This window comes from Schistocerca nitens, chromosome 4, assembly GCF_023898315.1.
Source record: "Schistocerca nitens isolate TAMUIC-IGC-003100 chromosome 4, iqSchNite1.1, whole genome shotgun sequence".
NCBI classification, from domain to species: domain Eukaryota; kingdom Metazoa; phylum Arthropoda; class Insecta; order Orthoptera; family Acrididae; genus Schistocerca; species Schistocerca nitens.
Genome location: NC_064617.1, coordinates 956,684,308 through 956,708,748, shown reverse-complemented (window position 1 = coordinate 956,708,748; position 24,441 = coordinate 956,684,308).

The window sequence follows — 24,441 nt, the reverse complement described above, 5'->3', positions numbered from 1 at the left end:
TGTAGACTATTGTGAAGTGGAATTCTTGCAGAAACAATGCCCAACGTTTTAACCTGTCATGATTTAATTTTGAAGACACAAGAAATTGTAATGCACGATGATCACTGTATACTTTCACGTACTTACCAGAAAGAAACAAAACAGAATTTGTTAAATGCCCAAACGATAGCTAAAGCTTATAATTCAGTAACGGAATTTTTTTTTTCAGATTTTGTTAGCACTCGGCTAGCAAAAGCAATGGATTTCTGTACAGTAGCGTCATTTTCTATGGATTCTTGAAATAAATGGGGATCAAGACCGACTTTAGAAGAACCCGAGCTAATGCAAAAATCTTGTGACAGATCTGGATGACCTAATATTGGCGCGTTAAGTAGCGTTCCTTTCAAAGAATTGAATTCCAACTGTGCCTGTTCGTCCCAGTTCCAAATAGTATTTTTTCCCGTTAGAGAGCAAAGTTTTGGTGTAACTAGAATTTGCATATTCAGAAAACGACGGTAAAAATTTACGAGACCAAGAAAACTGCGGACTTGTTTTTTTGTGGATGGAACTGGAATGGCTCTGCCGAGCGAGGTGGCGCAGTGGAGAGCACACTGGACTCGCATTCGGGAGGACGACGGTTCAATCCCGCGTCCGGCCTTTCTGATTTATGTTGATTATGTTGTTCTCATGAGGCTTCTGCTATCAGAATATCGTCCACATATAAGGTGATGCGACGTTTTAAGAACTCAGGTAATATGGAATTCAGCCCACGAATGAATGTTGCCAAAGAAATGTTCAAACAAAAGAAAGTTTCCGAAATTGACAACAAACGCCGAAACAAAGAAAAGCTGTGTATTTTCTACATTCTGGATGAAGTTCGGTCTGATAAAAGCTGGATCTGAGATCAATGGAAGACAACACTTTTACACCATTAAAATTTTGAAGAAGTTCTTCCCACGTTTGGGGCCTGTCTGTTACAGGAATGATGATAGTATTGATTTATCTCGAATCTAAGACAAGCCTGATCGATCCATTTTTCTTCTCAACAACATGTAATGGATTGTTGTATGAGCTTACTGCAGGCTCAATAATGCCCTCGTCAAGTATAGATTGTATTTCTGTTCTCACACGGTCCCTATAATGTGCCGGAATTACATATGGCCTAACACAAAATTTAGTATGCTCACGAACACGAAATTGGTATTGAAGTCCCTTGATTGTTCCTATTTTGTGAGTAAAAACTGTGGAATGTGCTTGTAAAATCTCAAAAAGGTCCTGCCTATCAGTGTCATTACAATTCTCAGTTGTTTGAATCGCATTCTGAATTAACTCATTAGTATCAAATACACCGTCGATATCATCCCTGTCAGTACTTGCAGAGTGATTGTTAGTGTCTAGTTCCATCGAAAATTTCAAACTGTTGTCTAACAGAAGGTAAAGCCGATTAATTTCCTCGTCATGGTTTGAGAGCCAATCTTCAAATTTCAAAGCTATTGTCTTACCTTCTTTCTCTAAAATTATTTCAGCATCGTGAAAGTTTAAGATTGCCTTGTATTCATTCTAAAAGTCTACTCCCAATATCATTTCCGTCGACAATAATGGAACAATAAGAAAGTTCACAGAGAATCTGCTGTTTGACAGAAGAATTCTAAGTTGATTTGTTGGCGTACATCTACACTTTTTCCAAAAATTGCACCTTGTAATTTAATCTTAAGTATAGGAAGTGTGGGGCAATCGTTCGATTTGTTGCATTTGCTAAAGACTGTTTCACTAATTACTGAAATGGGACTGCCAGAGTCAAGTACTGCCGTAAATTTTACGTCATTTACTGTAATGTGAATTACAGGATATGCAATGTTGTTATGTTTTACGTCGTGTTTCTGGAGTAAGATGTCCCTAATGTCTTCCATTTTTACGTAATTACTAGCCACGGCAGCTACGTCGTCAGCTTCATAAGTACGTTTTGTGGCTGCGATCGGTGTGAGTCATTGCCTATTGTCTATTTGTTGGTGCGCGTCGTTATTGGGATTTGGAGATCTACAAATTTACCTTGCCGAGAGGGCCCTGCCGTGTTTGAATCCCGCCAGTTCTGATTAAATTCAGGTCTGTCGTTTTGTCGGTAGTTTGCATAGTTTCTTTTTTGTCGGTCATGTGGTGGAGAATTTCTCCAGGAATCGTAACTGCGCGGTCGACCGTTGCAACTGAAGTTATTCTGTCTCCCTTGATAATAATTATTTTGGTTCCCATATTGTCTGTTTCTCTGATTGTCTCTGTGATAGTCATTACTGCGGAGAGGTGATCTTTCCCTGCAATTATTACTACTCTGCCAACGGTTGTCATATGGGTGGTGTCTGTTTTGGTCACGATTTACGTTGTAAGAATAGCCTGGTCGTGTCCAGTTATTATTTCTGCCGTCGCGGAATTGCGATGGATGTGACCTGTAATTGTTGTGCCTGTTTTCGCTTTCCGCGATTGTCAGTGTCAATTTCCAACTCTTGTAAGATTCCCTGGAAAGCTTCAATGTCGTCTTTGCAACGTCCTACCAAAATAATATGTCGTAAATGTTCAGGTAGTTTGATTAAGCAAATGCGGATGAGTTCTGAGGGCTTGACAGGTACTGATTCTTGTGCAACCCTTTTTCCAAATATTTCACAAGACTGGAAATTCAGATTGTTCGAAATGTTTCATCATTATTATGCTATGTTTTACTCGGTCTTGTGTAGCTTGTGACCAATATGCTGAGAGGAAGGCATGATAAAATTCTCCTTCACTGTGACAATCGTGAATGACCGATCGCATTCTTACAGCTGGTTCATTCTCTAAATAGCCACACATAAATTTTAGTCTGTGCTCTAATGACCAGTTGGGAGGAAAACAATGAGAGAATTGATGAAGCCATGCTTGCCGGAATTCTTAAATGTTTTGAATTTACGTGTAGTAATAAACAGCTTATAGTCAAAATCATCATGTCGGCGAATCGCATGTCGGTCATTGTTACTTCGTTTCGGCGGTTCCATCTCAAAATTCGATGTATCTTGCCAATTTCTTTCATAATTTCCGAAGTGCCCTGTCTTATTATTTTGTGGCTGTTCCGTATTTCTATGCCCCTCTTCCCGTATTGGAGCGCGAGCGTCCTCTGAAATATGTAATTCTTGTATTACCTGTCAACTGATCTTGTACTTCCCGGATTTCTCTTTTGTACTGTGTATTGATTTGATTCTGATTTTGTTTGAATTTTCTAATTTGTTCCTACTCTTCTGTGACATTAAAGACTACCGGTCTTCTGTCATTCAGAGTATCATCTACCTTCGTAGATAAATTATTTAGCTGATCCGAAAGTTCGACTACTTTCTCTGATAATGATCTAATTTCCTCCATGTGTCTTTCTGAAACAATTTTCAGAGTATCTACTGTGTCCTTTCAGTTTTCCTGAGTTTTTGCAAGTTGCGTAACCGAATTGGTAGATGCAACTGGGTCAATTTTAGGCCGCAAGGTCTCGTGATTTTCATGAACAATAGTTTACAGTTCTTTTATGACTGCTTCGTGATTCTGTAATGTATTTTCATGCCGCGAAAAAATAGGTTGAAAATGTTCACAAATTTGTGTTTTTACGTCATTACAGACTTTTTGACATTTCGATTTGATGTTATGTAACTCAGTAGTTAAATCTTCATGTGTTTGTTGAAGTGTTTCCTTAATTTGTTTCTGATTTTGTTCAAGTTTTGTGTCTAACTTTTGTAGCCTTTGTCCCATTTGTTGCATTAACTGTAATAACAATGCACTGGTGTCTGAAACATGTTCCTCAGTGCTATTCGGCAGTGCATTTGAACCGGCAATAATCGCATTTTGAAAAGCAGAAAATGTGTCTTGACTTATTTGAGAAAAACGTGAGGACGCAAAACCTGATTCTACGGTATTTGCAAAATTTTGTCCTGTCATTTCCGATTCCTGATGTGAGCTGTTGCCGACCGATCGATCGACAATTCTTCCCTGTTCACTAATTGTTTCACTGTCTACACCATTATTTATTGCCTGGTCCATTTCTCTATGCACAGTTACCAAATTACTATTCTGAATATTTGTTAATTCATTACACGGTGACGCTAACACACTACTCGCGTCTTCACTGTCATTTCTTAATTTACTTTGGAGCCTAGTGTTACGTTTTTCACACGCCATAATTATCACGTATTTCACACGATAACAAGAAAAGCACAATTTGAACAGCAAAAACAAGAAAACACATTAGCATAGCACTGAAAATAATATCTCGTTAATTGCAAGCTCAGCTGCGAAATACTTGGTGCAAATCTACATGCAGGCCACAACTGTTTTACTGTACGATAATGAAAAACTACAACTACAAAGGAAATTCTCTCTATAATTACGCGCTAGCAATAAACGATAGCTACACTAATTACACAAACCACAAGAAAAAATCAGAAGATTCAAGTGAGGTATCCTCGGCTAAGGGTCGACATAAGAAACGTCCCCTTAGAAAAATTATAAACGACTGTGATAGTTTAATCACAGTCATTTATAATTTTTCCAAGGAGACGTTTCATACGTCGACCCTTAGCCGAGGATACCTCACTGGAATCTTCTGATTTTTTATTTACACAATATTTTTAGCGCAGCGTAATCTGACTTTCAAAAATCCCTAGAAAAGAACGGCCCTGACTAACAATAACCTATACCTTTCATGAATGACGTACCTCACAAAAATCTTCGTTACTCAAACTACTGCAATACAGCGTGCGCCAATACTGCCAGCTGAATAAAAGATTCTAACTACTGATAGGCATAGTTAGCAAATGAAAGATTTTCATAAAGAACAAACAATGTATTTACCTTAATAGTGTTCAAAAGTCATAATATACATATCAGTTCATCCAGTCTTACAAATTTACTCTCTGTGATGGATACACGTCCAGATCATCCGCTGTCACAACTCCGCCATCTCACTCCCCACATCCACCAGTGCTGGCGGCTCACCTCCAACTGCGCAACGCTACGCACTGTTAACAGCCAACTGCCCAACAATACAATAGCAAATTCCAACAATGCAAACCAGCCACAGGTTGCACATGGCACAGTCAGTGATTTTCATATAGAGCGCTACATGGTGTTACCAACATAAAAACCTAAACAGCCTACTTACAGGCCATCCTGATTTAGGTTTTCCGTGATTTCCCTAACGCGCTCCAGACAAATGCCGGGATGGTTCCTTTCAAAGGGCACGGCCGACTTCCTTCCCTGTCCTTCCCTGATGTCCGCAGCTCGTCGTCGTGCGGTAGCGTTCTCGCTTCCCGCGCCCGGGTTCCCGGGTTCGATTCCCGGCGGGGTCAGGGATTTTCTCTGCCTCGTGATGACTGGGTGTTGTGTGATGTCCTTAGGTTAGTTAGGTATAAGTAGTTCTAGGGGACTGATGACCATAGATGTTAAGTCCCATAGTGCTCCCTAATACGATGAGACCGATGACCTCACTGTCTGGTCTCCTTCCCCAAACAACCCAACCCAACCCTGTGTAGGTCCGTGTCAACATTTGGAAACAACTCAGCGAAGTTTCTTCTCCGCCGTTGGCAATTCTTAGCATGTGTACTACCCTCTAATGAGGTAGTGGCCCATGAGAAGTTTCATCTTAATTTCTTTGAGTTTGAAGTACTGATATGCAATAAATTAACATCAGCGACAAATACATATAGGATTTACAAGTCCCTCCGTACCGATTTCGGGAGACATTAAAAACTATACATGCACTCATTGCTGGCTATAGGAACCTGGCGAACGCAGATGGGAAAGCTGAAACTGCAGCAGCTGGTGGGAGTTGTTAGGCATCTGCGACTTCATTAGGATGCTCAACTTACGCTGGTGTTGGGAAGCTGGTGATTTTCATGCCTCTTACTGTATGGTAAAACTACTTATCCTACTTCAGACTGACGGTATCTGGGGACATGGGTGAGCACGTACCTTAAAGCTGAAATCTCTGTGAAGACATTCACGTAAGTAAGATATTTGACTCCAGTCAACAGGTTAATAATAACTGTTTGGTACATTGACCTAGTTTTCGACAGCTACTAAGGCTGTCTTCATCAGAACGAAATTTTGATAAACCCTATAAAATAATACACAGAAAATTTAATATGGCAAAGAACACATTAATACAAGATAACAAGTGTCATGATGTACAAACGCTACTCACGTAAACGCAATGGTCAGAAATTGAAGGAGCTATGTTCAAGTAAAAAATGAAACATTCCAGCCTTTGCCACGTGCTCCTAGCTAGGAACATCAGACCGATGGGCCCAGTGGCTTACATTGCTTCCACGAAAACAATACAAGTTGCACCGACTATCCGGCGTGGACAGTGACATGTGCCCGTTTGAAACATTATAAGAGAAGTAATTGAGCAAACAACAGTTAATTTCAAAAAACAAAGAAGGAAGAAGGCTGTCTGTATTTTTGAAAATACACAGTACTAATGAAAAGTAACTATAACTATGAGCCATATATTAGGCTTTACAGAAATATACTAAACATTGAGGAATCAAAATTCCGTGAGCACTGGATTGTAGCCACATAAAAATTTTTGGTAATTAGTTGTAACTGTTCATTCAGGATGAGGCAATCGTTCCTCGAAATATACTTCAAAATCTGCTATACTTTGAGTACATCGAGCATATCACCTTTCTTTTATCTGTGTAAAATGGAAATTTCATGCAGTTCATTTCAATTTGTGTCCGGAAATTAGCAGATAATCAGCAAAAGTGGAATTGTGTACATTAATGCCTCTTTTTCCCAAAATATATACCTTGTAACTGACACTAAAGACTTTTCAGTTTGTCATACATACTAAACGGTATACGTATCACAAATGATTTTATACACTTCTGAATTGTGTATAGGAGCAACTGTATACTTGAGATTTGGATGACATTTTTTGCAAGTTATTGTTCGTAGAAAAGGTAACTTTGAATCCATATTTTTTTAACCAGAAGAAGACGAATTTTATACCAAATAGGGCCTAAAAATGGAATCAAGAAAACTTTTTTGTACTCGTTACTGTCAGAAACAGCACTGCTGCTAGAAGTGTTCACTTTACCATCAGTTTTAACTTTGAAGACCTTGCCAACGAACGTGAGATCAAGTGGTCTTTTCGTGAAGACTACTAAAAATTTCAAACAAATGCTGAATTCCTTCCAGATAACGACAATATATGACCAAAATGTCATCTACATACTGAGCATAAGACAAAATACGCAGTCGGCCGGGGTGGCCGAGCGGTTCTGGGCGCTAGAGTCTAGAACCGCGCGACCGCTGCGGTCGCAGGTTCGAATCCTGCCTCGGGCATGGGTGTGTGTGATGTCCTTAGGTTAGTTAGGTTTAAGAACTTCTAAGTTCTAGGGGACTGATGACCTGAGAAGTTAAGTCTCATAGTGCTCAGATCCATTAGAACATTTTTTGAAGAAATCGAAAAGATATGATTTTCGGAAGGACTGACTCAGCTTATAGGAAAGTGGAAACAACTTGGGGTGAAATTAAAAGCAAGGGTGGTGACATTAAAAGCGCAAGTGGAATTCCGCGGTTAAATGCAGAAGAGAGAGCGGATAGGTGGAAAGAGTGCATTGAAAGCAGCTGAAAAGTTGTTGAAAAATTTCTCTTCCAGTGAATTAATGAAAACATCAGCAACGGGACCTGCCAGTGGGTTACCCATTGCCAGGCCTTCAGGCAGATGGTGCAGTTTGCCATTGAAAAAAAATATATTTATTGCCGGCCGAAGTGGCCGTGCGGTTAAAGGCGCTGCAGTCTGGAACCGCAAGACCGCTACGGTCGCAGGTTCGAATCCTGCCTCGGGCATGGATGTTTGTGATGTCCTTAGGTTAGTTAGTTTCACTAGTTCTAAGTTCTACGGGACTAATGACCTCAGCAGTTGAGTCCCATAGTGCTCAGAGCCATTTGAACCAACCAAAATATATTTATTAATCTATTACTCATAGAAAACGAATTAGCTCATGGATTTTCTAAACAAAAATATTTTTTTTTTAAAGTACACAGGTTGTTTCAACAATGACAATGCTTGTTTGAACAGGTAATTTAGTATATAGGAGCGTAATATCTAACGAAAACAATTTAATTACTTGGTCGCACTGCAGATTTTTGACTTTACTGACTACATTTTCACTATTGAGCACAGGAAAATTATTACGAAAAAGAAAGGATTTTTTCTATTTTTTCGAGAAGAAACCTTGCTAACTGATAATATGCACTGTTCACCCTGTTAACAATCTGATGTACAGTCATGCTCTAAAGTATCCGAACGACCTGAATTGCATTTCGCCTGATTCGCATGCAACCAACATAGCGCAGCTCTCTAGCAGGTCCTCTAATCGCTCCTCGGTACAGTCGTTTGACTATTGAAAATGGTTCCAACAACTTTCCACTAGAAAACACTGCTCTGTATCGCAATAACTCACGATGTAAAGTTTTACCACGATACTAGAAATATCATGGAACACCTTATCAAAGATAAGACTGTCCTTAATGCTTGTGAGCTCACATTTATGCAACAAATGACATACCTGTAATGTTACCCCTCTCATTATTACGTCAGATAGGTAGCGCACGTAGTAAGTTCGTCGTATCCATGATTTCCTCTTCAAAGTAACGTATCGTACTTGTTATTTAAAACAAAACTACATTAAAAATTTAAGTTATTCACGAACAGGTAGTTGAGAACATGTATGAACTTCAAATGACACGACGAATCGTCTCGTTCTGCATATGGATTGAAACCTAGGTCATGCAGACTAAGCAAAGATTTCGTGACTGACCGAAACCAACAGTCACTCCTAACTAGGCATACAGAGAGTGATATACCTCGATTTTAGAGAGTATCAGTTAGCGAATATCAACTTTAAATTACATAATGTAAACATTTTTAACGGACGAGAATTCCTACACAGCATCTATTGTCCCTGTTAACGAACTACGAGAGATGTTAAATATTGCTTATTAACAAATAAATTACTTGAATTGCCTTGAGGTAAAGCTTTGTGTTGGATAGGGATTGGAACCCAGAACTTAATCGAATTTTTATCGAATATTCTAGAGAAAACGAACGTTAAATATGTGTTTGTTACACGAGCAGCGAAATGTGAGCATTTTAGAACTAGAAATAATACTAAGAATGGTTCAGTGCTGACTGGGAATCGAAACCACACATATCGTTGTTGACTACACAAAAAGAGACGTCAGCTAACGAATTTTTTACCGCCAGAAGCTCGGAATAACATCCTTGAACTTACAGTGATCTCTCAAATAGTTTTGTGTCTCACTGGGAGTCAAAAACGTCAGATTTCGTTATTGTTGACAGCGAATGAAAATACATTAAAAATCAAAATTATTATCCACGAGCAGATAAGTTTTCTCATGCCAGAGCTTAATAATACATAACGGAAACTTTAGTGCCGCGCCAGGATTCGAACCCATTCACCCGCAATATGTGGAGATGTTGAAGAATCTGAAGTTTTGAACAAACAACAAATAGTAGTCGAGCCGAAGGGATCGAATTCCGCGTTAAGGGCGGTCTGAGTTGCATTCCAAGTTCAGAACCAATTTCATCGACATACAGAAGCTCAAATAAAAGATGGAATAAGTGTCCTGTGACACTACATAGCGTTTGTTCCGTCGCTAGAAATAAATAACTAGTATAAGAAAGGTTACTGGCGATACAGTTCCCACATTTCGCCACTCCTGACTTCAGTGTGGTTCAACCCGTTAGTCTACTTCTTAGAGAATGTGAATTTAAGACCTCAATGCCATTATACCCTCTTCCCTTGGCGTAGCCAGAAGAGAATAGAATCTGTCTGTCCCTATTAAAAATCATCGGCAGAAGTTGGAATCTAACCCACACCATCAGCATAGCAACCTACCATCAATCAAACAGAGCATTTAATCCTCTTCAATGCGACACATTTTTCTATCATAACACCGTTGCGGCACACCCGATGAGAAATCCTGAAACACAGGCTACCTGTAGTGGTTTGCAGCATGTTCAGTGCATTCGTTTACTTGCTTGGCCGAATCACCATGAATTAGCTGTCTCGGCTACATGCACACATTTGACTCTCTTTTGTAATCACCGAAATAAAGTCACGTAACTTCAAATGGTTCAAATGGCTCTGATCACTATGGGACTTAACAGCTATGGTCATCAATCCCCTAGAACTTATAACTACTTAAACCTAACTAACCTAAGGACACCACACAACACCTAGTCATCACGAGGCAGAGAAAATCCCTGGCCCCGCCAGGAATCGAACCCGGGAACCCGGGCGTGGGAAGCGAGAACGCTACCGCACGTCACGTAACTGCCACCTACACAGAACTGCCAACAGTGCAGGACGCAGAAATTTAAATAGGAACTGTTCCTTTCAATTGGAGCTACTCTATTGCGCTAACTGTTTGTTGAAAACATCGTGCAGTGCAAAAGAAAGGCTGTAACTGTCTGTCTCTCAGAAGTCGAGATCCGGCCATACGCATTATCTCACAGCACTGTGGATTGCCTAAGTTCTGGAGGAACTGTTGTTGACTTCTGGAGCTGCTGTACGCGTGTGATAGGTGGTAGCCTAATGGTAAGCGGCGCGCACCGTAGATACGGCGTCTCCAGTTCTATTAAATTCGCTTCTACTTTTCTTAAAACGCAATTGTGCTGTCTGCTGAAGTTACCAATTTAACGTAACTTTGAACATAATTCCATTCACTTCTCAACCCAAAATAGCCCCATGTGGAAAAAGGGCTAACTTCTGCGACATTTTGTTCTTTTCACATTTAATAGATGGCCAGGCAGCAGATGCATCTCGAAACTTTTGTATTATGTATGGGGTGAGCGCATCGTGCCAAAATAGAAAAGTGTTTTCTACATTAGCTGTCGTCTAGTAGTGGTATTCTTCTTCAAACCTTGTTTGACAGCTTTACCTCACAACAAGTTTTCTACATGGATGTAATCAATAAACTGTGTGTGCATGGTCAGACTGTTAACAGCAGAGCATTCGCATATATCGTTGATGATTAATTTCTCTCTCATGTTTAGTATTGGTTTAACAACAACAAAAGGAACCTTACGAAAATTGTGCACTGTATTATAAGAAATGAAATAAAACTACCCACGATAGCCTTACGACGAAAGTCTGTTTTAATAAAACTATCTGTACACAAGCGTGCCTCTATCGGCATGAATTAGTAAAGTACTGCTCACTTCGATTTCGATTGGGTCTGTGTTCAATTGGTATGCTGTGTCATACTCAACAGGTATGCAAATGTGACATTTCATAAATAAAGTTATGTATTCCTGGAAACCAAAAATTTGCTAGTCAGCAGCGGAATGAGGAGTCACCTGTTGTGCAGCATTGTAAGTTTTTCATCATTGCACTATGAGCTGAAAGCATTTTCTTGCGATATCCTTATCGATGTTTGATCTGACTGTTTGTAGCTCTTTCACAGAAGGGATAAAAACGTTACATTCTGCGAAACTGGAACCTCGAACCATAACAGACTTCTTCATAGTTCAACACGTCACCACACAGCTAGCGAAAAGGTATGTGTTTTACCTTCCACTTACGAGAGCAATAGTGGCTACAACGTGTAAATCGCTATTTAAAGGACAAAATTAGTTGCGATTTCCACGTGCGACAGCTTTCCCGGGCTGACAACCGTAAATTTACAATATGTTGTTACACCTCATTCGATAATAAGTCAGATTATTGAATGGAAATGACAGGAAATGTCAAGTGAACTTTGAGGCTTAATTCCGTGCACACCAGGAAGTAACTCGTCGATCACAGAGTTGCCAAACATACCTTGCGTTGGTGCCAAATGTCAGTTACAGCACCAGCAGGAAGAAGGCGAACTGAGGGGATCCTACAGCGGTCTGGGAAGTAAACATAGCTGGCATCTCAAAGATGCGGCTGCTACGGCGTGGAATACGTAATGCTTCTGATTCGCATTTCTGTAAATAGCTTTAGGGACTGGAGCGTAGTTACTAATAATACTCAGAACTGACTGCAAACTAAGCATCATAAATCAGTAACTGTCATAGTTGTTTTTATATTTCTTTCGTAACTGTATTCAAAACTACGTTTTTGTGCTTCACTGATAGTCGAGCACACCAAACAATTAAAAATAAAAAGAAGAATGTATGTACGTTTGTGTGTGTGTGTGTGTGTGTGTGTGTGTGAGAGAGAGAGAGAGAGAGAGAGAGAGAGAGAGAGATAAAAGTAAAAACGAATGAGAGATAGGGTAAAAAATTGTTGTAAAGAAATTGAATACCGTTATGTATACAAATCTTTCATTAAAATGTCATGGTCGACATCATTAAGACATGTCGTATTCATGATCTATGGAACAAGTATTTATCTAACCTAATCTAATCATATCATATTGCTGTCTAGTCGTGACCAGTCATGTGGCCACAATGGTCTGGTGGAACAAACTATCACAAGTGCAAATCGTGGGTTCAGGCATTTACTTTTAAGAGGCACAAACAGATTTACTTTACCTCTGATAACCTCAAGAGAAAGACGTTAGAATCCAGAACCTGCATTAAACATCACGTTCGTTCATTCCCAAATGGACAGAGCCGCTTTACTTTGGGAAATGACATAGGTGGAGGTCATGGTAAACAGAAATACTGTCGCCAGTAAACTTACTTACATTAGAAAATTTTATTTTATTTCATGAACCGATAGCCATTTAAATTAAAAGGGCTCTTATGTTACTTGTACTTGACTGAACTATAGGCGTTGAAAAATTTGGTTCTGGACTATGATTCGAATTCGTATCTCCTCTCTCGAGGATATGAATCTCTCGGAACAATATAGTTCAATCATTTCGTTCCTTTTTCCAAGACTGCAATCTTCTCTAGGTCTCCTCCAAAGGAAAGTGTGTGGGTCCGATTCCTGATGCAGTACAAAAATATTCATAATTTCATTTCAAGTCCTATCACGTGCACACCGGCATGCTAGTGAAAATTAACGTTGCATTTTTAATTTCTGTTCATCTGTTACGAATAATTTCTGGTCAAACACGCACATATCTTACTGTTATTGAGTAAGCAATTGACACTTAAGCTACATTTGTGTACGATAAAGAAGAACGATAGGAGTGCGGTTCGATTGTCGCTCAGGCACAACAATTTGTATCCTTATTTTAGATTCAAACACCTAGCAACTGGTAAGAAAAACCGATTCGTAACATTAGATTTTACTTAGTTAACAATCCGATTACGTGTTGGGTTCGTATCTCCATCACAGAACTTCACATAGTGTGATTCATCTTTAAATGCATATACACTTTGTTACTTCTGAATGGAGGCATATCAGACATCTTTCGTAGTTAGTTAACAGGGATGAAAGGGTCTTGGCAGGAGTCTCGGATTATTACAGAAACTGACGTCTTTTATTTTCAAGTTTAGATTTGGTTACTGGAATTGGCAAAAGTTTCGGTAATTCATAGCGGTATTCAAATTCTTTACAACTCACACTCACACACACACACACACACTCACACACACACACACACACACACACACACACACACACACTCACACACACACACACACTCACACACACACTCACACACATTCTTTTTTTTTTTATTTGTTTGGTGCGCTCGACTATCGGCGAGGCACGAAAACGTCCGTGAATGAGTTTCTTAGTTTTGAATACATTTACGAAAGAAATATAAAAATAACTATGAGACTTCCTGATTTATGATGCTTAGTTTGCAGTCAGTTCTGAGTATTACTAGTAATTATGCTCCAGTCCCTAAACCTAGTTACAGAAATAAGAGTCAGACACATTACGTATTCCACGCCGTAGCAGCCGCGTCTTTGAGACGCCAGCTATGTTCACTTCCCAGACCGCTGTAGGATCCTCTCGGTTCGTCTTCTTCCTGCTGGTGCTGTAACTGACATTTGGCACCAACGCAAGGTATGTTTGGCAACTCTGTGATCGACGAGTTACTTCCTAGTGTGCACGTAATTAAGCCTCATAGTTCACTTGATATTTCCTGTCATTTCCATTCAATAATCCGACTTATTATCGATTGAGGTGTAACAAAATATTGTAAATTTACGGTTGTCAGCCCAGGAAAGCCGTTGCACGTGGAAATCGCAACTAATTTTGTCCTTTAAATAGCGATTTACACGTTGTAGCCACTACTGCCCTTGTAAGTGGAAGGTAAAACACATACCTCTTTGCTAGCTGTGTGGTGACGTGTTGAGCTATAAAGAAGTGTCTGTTATGGTTCGAGGTTCCAGTCTCGCAGAATGTAACGTTTTTATCCCTTCTGTGAAAGAGCTACAAGCAGTCAGATCAAACATCGATAAGGATATCGCAAGAAAATGCTTTCAGCTCATAGTGCAATGGTGAAAAACTTAAAATGCTGCACAACAGGTGACTCCTCATTACGCTGCTGACTAGCAAATTTTTGGTTTCTAGGTGCACATAACTTTATTTATGAAATGTCACATTTGCATACCTGTTGAGTATAACACAGCATACCAATTAAACACAGACCAAATCGAAATCGAAGTGAGCAGTACTTTACTAATTCATGCCGATAGAGGCACGCTTGTGTACAGATAGTTTTATTAAAACAGACTTTCGTCGTAAGGCTATCGTGGGTAGTATTATTTCATTTCTTATAATACAGTGCACAATTTTCGTAAGGTTCCTTTTGGTGTTGTTAAACTAATACTAAACATGAGAGAGAAATTAATCATCAACGATATATGCGAATGCTCTGCTGTTAACAGTCTGACCATGCACACACAGTTTATTGATTACATCCATGTAGAAAACTTGTTCTGAGGTAAAGCTGTCAAACAAGGTTTGAAGAAGAATACCACTACCAGACGACAGCTAATGTAGAAAATACTTTTCTATTTTGGCACGATGCGCTCACCCCATATATAATACAAAAGTTTCGAGATGCATCTGCTACCTGGCCGTCTATTAAATCTGAAAAGAACAAAATGTCGCAGAAGTTAGCCCTTTTTCCACATGGGGCTATTTTGGGTTGAGAAGTGAATGGAATTATGTTCAAAGTTACGTTAAATTGGTAACTTCAGCAGACAGCACAATTGCGTTTTAAAAAAGGTAGAAGCGAATTTAATAGAACTGGAGACGCCTTATCTACGGTGCGCGACGCTTACCATTAGGCTACCACCTATCACACGCGTACAGCAGCTCCAGAAGTCAACAACAGTTGACTGCACTGTTGGCAGTTCTGTGTAGGTGGCAGTTACGTGATTTTATTTCGGTAATTACAAAATAGAGTCAAATGTATGCATGTAGCCGAGACAGCTAATTCATGGTGATTCGGCCAAGCAAGTAAATGAATGTACTGAACATGCTGCAAACCACTACAGGTAGCCTGTGTTTCAGGATTTCTCATCGGGTGTGCCGCAACGGTGTTATGATAGAAAAATGTGTCGCATTGAAGAGGATTAAATGCTCTGTTTGATTGATGGTAGGTTGCTATGCTGATGGTGTGGGTTCGACTCCAACTTCTGCCGATGATTTTTAATAGGGACAGACAGATTCTATTCTCTTCTGCCTACCCGAAGTGAAGAAGGTATAATGGCATTGAGGTCTGAAATTCACATTCTCTAAGAAGTAGACTAACAGGTTGAACCACACTGAAGTCAGGAGTGGCGAAATGTGGGAACTGTATCGCCTGTAACCTTTCTTATACTAGTTATTTATTTCTAGCGACGGAACAAACGCTATGTAGGGTCACAGGACACTTATTCCATCTTTTATTTGAGCTTCTGTATGTCGATGAAATTGGTTCTGAACTTGGAATGCAACTCAGACCGCCCTTAACGCGGAATTCGATCCCTTCGGCTCGGCTACTATTTTTTGTTTGTTCAAAACTGCAGATTCCTCAACATCTCCACATATTGCGCTTGAATGGTTTCGAATCCTGGCCCGGCACTAAAGTTTTCATTATGTATTATCATGCTCTGGCATGGGAAGACTTATCTGCTCGTGGATAATAATTTTGATTTTTAATGCATTTTCATTCGCTGTCAACACTACCGAAATCTGACGTTTTTGACTCCCAGTGAGACACAAAACTATTTGAGAGATCACTGTAAGTTCAAGGATGTTATTCCGAGCTTCTAGCGGAGAAAAATTCGGTAGCTGACGTCTCTTTTTGTGTAGTCAACAATAATATGTGTGGGTTCGATTCCCAGTCAGCAATGAACCCTTCGTCGTATTAATTCTAGTTCAATCATGCTCACACGTCGCTGCTCGTGTAACAAACCCATATTTAACGTTCGTTTTCTCTAGAATATAAAAGCGATAGGTGCCAGGTTGGAGTTCTGGGAAGGAAAAATTTATGTTTTGTCTCGTTATTTCAGTTAAAACAATTAGTTATTGCCGAGAAAATCGAATATGTCACAGTTGATTGCGCTTCGATAAAAATTCGATTCGGTTCTGGGTTCGAATCCCTATTCAACAGAAAGCTTTACCTCACGGCTTCTCAAGTACGTTACTTGTGAATAAGCAATATTTAACATCTCTCGTAGTTCGTTAACAAGGACAATAGATGCTGTGTAGGAATTCGCGTCCGTTCAAAATGTTAACGTTATGTAATTTAAAGTTGATATTCGCTAACTGATACTCTCTAAAATCGAGGTATATCACTCTCTGTATGCCTAGTTAGGAATGACTGTTGGTTTCGGTCAGTCACGAAATCTTTGCTTAGTCTGCATGACCTGGGTTTCAATCCATATGCAGAACGAGACGGTTCGTCGTGTCATTTGAAGTTCATACATGTTCTCAACTACCTGCTCGTGAATAACTTAAATTTTTAATGTAGTTTTGTGTTAAATAACAAGTACGATATGTTACTTTGAAGAGGAAATCATGAATACGACGAACTTACTACGTGCGTTACCTATCTGATGTAATAATGAGAGTGGTATGTCATTTACTGCAATAAATGTGAGCTTACAAGCCGTAAGGACGGTCTTATTTGTGATAAGGTGTTCCCTGATTTTTGTAGTATCGTGGTATAACTTTACATCTTGAGTTATTACGGTACAGAGCAGTGTTTTCTAGTGGAAAGTTGTTGGAACCATTTTCAATAGTCAAACGACTGTACCAAGGAGCGATTAGAGGACCTGCTAGAGAGCTGCGCTATGTTGGTTGCATGCGAATCAGACGAAATGCAATTCAGGTCGTTCGGATACTTTTGAGCACGACTGTACATTAAACAGGGAACGCAATATTGGGGCCTGTGGATTCGTATTAATAATCTGTTTGTTATGAAACTGTTTAACCAAATGTGTAGCGCTGTTAGCGGCAAGCCTAATTTCTTTTCCAATCAAGGGGGTCGGATTCTGATCTAGCTACGAATAATACTTTACCCCTTCACATTTCTCCCGACTACAAAGAAAATTCCCGCTTGAATTTCAATGGAATATAGACGCTAGTTTATATAAACCGATTTACAGTCCTAGTTGGCATCTTTATTTACACTGATACGCTATAACATCATAACCATTGCCCACCACGACGTTGTATGCCACCTGGTGACGTTGGGAACCTGACGCGGTAACAAAGGTGTGTCAGCGGAGCAGACACGGACGAGTCATCACCCTTTGGGAGATAAGGGCTGCAAATGGAGAGATCCATTGAGATATGCGACCCTGGCAAAGGGCACATTATGGTTACACAGAGTCTGTGAATGGGTATATCGAAAACGTTGAAGCTGATCGAATGTTCACGTACTACTGTCGTGAGCATCTTCCGAAAGAGGCAGAAAGCCAATGGAAGCATATATGAAGATGGTAACTGTACTCGGTAGAACAGATACCATTGATGACCATGCAGCTTCTCTAGAACAAATGATAATTAGTTGAAACCCTCAGCTGCTGACCGGTGTCGTTGATATACCTCTTTGGGGACCGCTGAAAATGTGCACTCCGACCGGGACTCGAACCTGGGATCTCCATCGAGGACACAGATGAATAGCGTGACTGCAGGGACTTATCCTTTGCACGCCTCCCGTGTCACCCACATTCCCAACTGTCCACTATCTACATATGTAATGTTCCTGATAGATATTTGACCATCCACACATTACTCGCGCCCACTAAGGTGACGATACCCGTAAGAGTTCGGGGAACCTGTACGCATTCGCACAGACGAAGGTCAATGGCAGGGTAGCAGGAGATCCTGGGTTCAACTCCCGGTCGGGGCACACATTTTCAGCTGTCCCCATCGAGGTATATCAACAACACCTGTCAGCAGCTGAGGGTTTCAATTATCATTTATTCTAGAGAAACTGCACAGTCATCAATTGTATCTGTTATTTCGAGATTAGTTAATATCTTCATATACAGGGTGGTCCATTGATCGTGATCGGGCCGAATATCCCTCGAAATAAGCGTCAAACTAAAAAACTACAAAGAACGAAACTTCTCTAGCTTTAAGGGGGAAACCAGATGGCGCTATTGTTGGCCCGCTAGATGGCGCTGCCATAGGTCAAACGGATATCACCTGCTTTTTTAAAAAATAGCAACCCCCATTTTTTATTACATTTTCGTGTAATACGTACAGAAATATGAATGCTTTAGTTGGACCACGTTTTTCGCTTTGTGATAATTGGCGCTGTAAGAGTCACAAACATAAGGCTCACAATTTTATACGAACAGTTGGTAAGAGGTAGGTTTTTTAAATTAAAATACAGAACGTAGGTACGTTTGAACATTTTATTTCGGTTGTTCAAATGTGATGCATGTACCGTTGTGAACTTATCGTTTCTGAGAACGCATGCTGTTACAGTGTGATTACCTGTAAATATCATATTAATGCAATAAATGCTCAAAATTATGTCCGTCAACCTCAATGCATTTGGCAATACGTGTAACGACATTCCTCTCAACAGCGAGTAGTTCGCCTTCCGTAATGTTCGCACATGCATTGACAATGCGCTGACGCATGTCATATGCTATTCAATACCGCATCAACCGCACGCGAGATATGTGACGGACATCCGTCATGTTGAAAGTACATCGTCATTCTGTCATGCTGTGAAGCATCTTGTAGTAACATCGGTAGAACATTACGTAGGAAATCAGCATACATTGCACCATTTAGATTGTCATCGATAAAATGGGGGCCAATTATCCTTCCTCCCATAATGCAGCAACATACATTAACCCGCCAAGGTCGCTGATGTTCCACTTGTCGCAGCCATCGTGGATTTTTCGTTGCACAATAGTGCATATTATACCGGTTTACGTTACCGCTGTTGGTGAACGACGCTTCGTCGCTAAATAGAACGCGTGCAAAACATCAGTCATCGTCTCGTAATTTCTCCTGTGCCCAGTGGCCGAACTGTACACAACGTTCAAAGTCGTCGCCATACAATTCCTGGTGAATAGAAGTATGGTATGGGTGCAATCGATGTTGATGTAGCATTCTCAACACCGATTGCCGAACAATTTGTCTGCTGCTGATGTGTGGATTAGCCGCGGTCAGCAGCTAAATCACCTATTAGGGCATCATCATTTGTTGCAGGTTTCACATGGTTGACGTTTCACATGTGGTTGAACACTTCCCGTTTCCTTAAATAACGTACCTATCCGGCGAACGGTACGGAGACTTGAATGATGTCGTCCAGGATACCGAGCAGCATACATAGCACACGCCCGTTGGGCATTTTGATCACAATAGCCATACATCAGTACGATATTGACCTTTTCCGCAATTGGTAAACGGTCCATTTTAACACGGGTAATGTATCACGAAGCAAATACAGTCCGTACTGGCGGAATGTTACGTGATACTTACGTGACTAGTACAGTGCCATCTATCACAAACCGAAAAAATGGTCCAACTAAAACATTTGTATTTCTTTACGTACTACACGAATATGTAATAAAAAATTGAGGTTCATATTTTAAAAAACGTAGTTGATATCCGTTTGACCTATGGCAGCGCCATCTAGCGGGCCAACCATAGCGCCATCTGATTTCCCCCTTCAAGCTAGACGAGTTTCGTTGTTTGTAGTTTTCTCGTTTGACGCGTATTTCGTGAGATACTTGTGCCGGTTACTATCAATGGACCACCCTGTATAGTTAAAGGCTACCCGGCCATTGACCTTCGTCTATGCGAATGCGTACAGGTTGCCCGAACTCTTACGGGACTCGACACCTTAGCTGGCGCGAGTAATGTGTGGATGGGCAAATACCTATTAGGAACATTACGTATGTAGATTGTGGACAGTTGGGAATATGGGTCTTACGGGAGGCGTGCAAGGTGTAAGTCCTTACAGTCGCGCTATTCATCTGTTTTCTCGGGGGCTCAGATGGATAGAGCGTCTGCCACGTAAGCAGGAGATCACGGGTTCGAGTCCTGGTCGAGGCACACATTTTCAGCTGCCCCATCGAGGTATATTAAGAACACCTGTCAGCAGCTGAGGGTTTCAATTAATTACCATTTACAATGAAAGCATTACTCGATCAGTGGAAACGCGTCGGCTCTTAGGGTGAATCACATTTTTGCTACAGTAGGTCGATGGTCGTCTCCACAACCGCCGTCATCGCGGTGAAGGACGACTCGAAACGTGCAGCGCCCACGGACACAGACTCATGGGAGCAGTATACGCTATGTGAGACATTCTCCTGCGCTTGTATGGGACCTGTGGTAGCAACAGAGGACACGGTGAGAGCTGCGAGCCACCTGCATCCCTCCATGCTTGGAATCTTCTACGATGGCGATGTCATCTTTAAGGAGTATAATTGTCTGTGTCTCGGAGCCAGAACCACGCTACAGTGGTATGAGGAGCATTATTTTGATGTCTCGGCGACCAAATTAGCCTGACGTAAATCCTATGGAACCCGTCTGCGTCGTTATCGGGTGCCATCACCGTTTACACAAATCAGCAGCCCTTTATTTACGTGAATTGCATGACTCTTTATAGACATCTATTGCCACACAGCTTCACAAAGCTACCAATTAACTGTCTGGACCCTGATACGCAGAATCATTGATGTACGTATTTCGTTCCAACGACGGACAAACAAGCTATTAAGCAGGTAGTCAGAATGTTTTGGCTCATCAGTGTATGCTTCACTTTGTCATTTGCAGTTCTTACATTATTTTCCAGCTTCACTATCACTTAGCTTTAAACATAGGTCTTTGTTCATGGAGCGCTGGTTCTCTCATCGAAAGCCTTTTGACTAATTTACCCATAGGTTGAAGGCTGACAGGCACGGATTTTATTCTGGGTACTTTCTGCCTGTAATGGCAGTATACGATTCCCATTGCCACGAAAATTATACGCACAGCTGAAGTTGAGGATCCTATAACTACTCTTAGCTGCTGATGTTAACTGCGGTACTCTTTTAAATGCTTTAGAAGTTGTTCGATTCGTATGGCACCATGCTGCGTAGCTAACATTCGATATAGGGAGACGATAATGGTCGGGTCTAATCCGTTATTAAGGAAGGTTACGTTTTCTGTTGGTAAAATGTCATGGTGCAGACTGAGTATTTAAGTCAATGTGTCTGTAATTCTCAAGTCTCATTTTACCCTTCATCTTAGATAAATAAACTGAGGTATTAAGAATCTTTCACCATATATCTAAAGGACTACGACCAAAAGGTATACAAATGCATACACGTCCTCAGTGATGACGTTCCAGGTCTTCAAGCCTGCTGAGAATAAACAACTGCTTCCTCATCACCTAAACGTGCACTTTCACAAAACTATAAAGTTTCTGTACTATGTATATTCGTAGATTTATTATCTGCCTGATGGTGGTGGTTGTTGGAATGTGTAAGGGGGACTAAACAGCTAAGGTCATCAGTCCCCCATTCCAAAATCAGGCGAGCCGAAAATCGGCGAAGCAGGTAAAAACCAAAGGGGAGGAGACGCCCCCCAGGCGCTAAAACAACACAAATGCAGCAACAAACACTACAGACAAGAAGAGGACAGAGGAACACCAGACAGAAAGAAACAGAAGAAAGAAGATTGCCGGAGATTGGTTGACTGACCATGAGAACAAAAAAGGGAAAGAGTCAACCATCTGACGACACAACAAAACAGCAACAAATGTTCAGAGACACAAGGACAAAAGACACAGAAAGGGAAAGCTGCAGGACCTCCCTAAATCGAACCATAAAAAGGACTACCACGGATGAAATCTAAAACATTGTCAGCCATGGAGGCATCGTCGGATAAAACCAAAGCCAAAGTGCCCGGGAGATTAAAAGATTGCCGGAGTGTGCGCAGTCGAGGACACTCCAGCAAAATGTGGCCGACCGTCAGCCGGGACCCACACCGACACAGGGGGGGATCCTCCTGACGCAACAGGTGGCCGTGCATCAGGTATGTATGGCCGATGCGCAGCCGACACAGGACTACCGAGTCCCTGCGAGAAGCCCGCAGGGAGGAACGCCACACATCGGTCGTCTCCTTGACAGCCCGCAGTTTATTCGGGGCTGTCATGCCGCGCCACTCAGCAGCCCACATCCCAAGCACCTTACGGCGCAAGACCAGCTGCTGGTCGCGAGCCGTAAGGCCGATCGCCAAAGCTGGGGCGTCTATCGCCCCTTTGGCCAGCCTGTCAACACGTTCGTTCCCCGGGATGCCAACGTGACCTGGCGTCCAAACAAAAACCACCGAACGTCCAGAGCGGGTAATGAAGGAAACAGACTCCCGAATAGAGGACACCACAGGAGAAGAGGGATAGCAGCGGTCGATGGCCTGGAGGCTGCTCAGGGAGTCACTGCAGATCACGATGGACGTACCTGAGCAGGAACGCATATGCTCAAGAGCGCGCAAGATGGCCACCAGCTCTGCAGTAAAAACACTACAGCCAGCTGGCAAGGAGCGCTGTTCAACATGGGCATCGTGAACAAAAGCGTAGGCAGTGCGACCATCAACCAGGGAACCATCAGTGTAGACAGTCTCACAGCCCGGAAATGAGGCGAGGAGCGCAAGAAAACGGCGACGGAGGGCCACAGGTGGAACCGAGTCCTTGGGTCCCTGTGCCAAGTTCAGACGGCCGGCCGGCCGGGGCAAACACCAGGGAGGCGTAGGTGCACGGACCCGGAAGGGAGGCAGAAGAGGGAATGACCCCAGTTCGGACAGCAGGGACTGGACGCGGACAGCCATGGAAAGCCCAGACCGAGGTCGCCGTTCGGGCAGATGGAGGACCGGGACAGGGAAAAGCAGGCGACGATTGGGATGGCCTGGCGAGCAATGAATGTGGACAGCATAGTCGGCGAGCAGTCGATGGCGGCGAATCCGCAGCGGGGGTACCGCGGCCTCCACCAGTAGACTATCCACGGGGCTCGTACGAAATGCGCCAGTTGCAAGCCGAACCCCACAGTGATGTATGGGGTCTAACAACTTCAACACTGAGGGTGATGCAGACCCATAGGCCAGGCTCCCATAATCAAGCCGCGACTGCACAAGGGCTCTGTACAATCGCAGCAGTGTGCAGCGATCTGCACCCCAAGACGTGTGGCTAAGGCAGCGAAGGGCGTTGAGGTGCCGCCAGCATTTTTGCTTCAGCTGAGTAATATGGGGAACCCATGTGAGCCGGGCATCAAACACGAGTCCCAAGAAGCGGCAAGTGTCCACCACTTCAAGCAGGTGGCCGTCGAGGTAAAGTTCAGGATGAAGGTGGACCGTCCGACGCCTGCAGAAGTGCATAACTCGAGTCTTGGCTGCAGAGAACTGAAAACCGTGAGTCAGAGCCCATGATGCTGCCTTCCGAACGGCTACCTGCAGCCTGCGTTCGGCGACTCCCGTAGTCGTGGAGCTAAATGAGATGCAGAAGTCGTCGGCATACAAAGAAGGAGACACCGACGACCCCACGGCTGCAGCCAGACCATTAATGGCCACTAGAAATAAGGACACGCTCAACACCGAGCCCTGCGGGACCCCATTTTCCTGTGTATAAGATGAACTAGAGGCGGCACCGACTTGCACCCGGAAAGAGCGGTGCAAGAGAAAGGTTTGAAGAAAAGCCGGGAGCCGACCACGAAGACCCCACGCATGCAGCGTGGCAAGAATGTGATGCCTCCATGTGGTGTCATACGCCTTCCGCAGATCAAAAAATACAGCAACGAGATGCTGACGTCGGGCAAAGGCTGTACGGATAGCAGACTCCAGCCGCACCAAATTGTCCGCTGCAGACCGGCCCCGACGGAAGCCACCCTGGGATGGGGCGAGGAGACCGCGCGATTCAAGGACCCAACACAAACGCCGCCCCACCATACGTTCGAGCAATTTGCACAAAACGTTGGTGAGGGTAATGGGACGATAGCTGTCCACCGCCAGTGGGTCCGCACCGGGCTTCAAGATGGGGACAATAACACCCTCTTGCCATTGCGACGGGAACACGCCTTCGCTCCAAATGCGGTTAAAT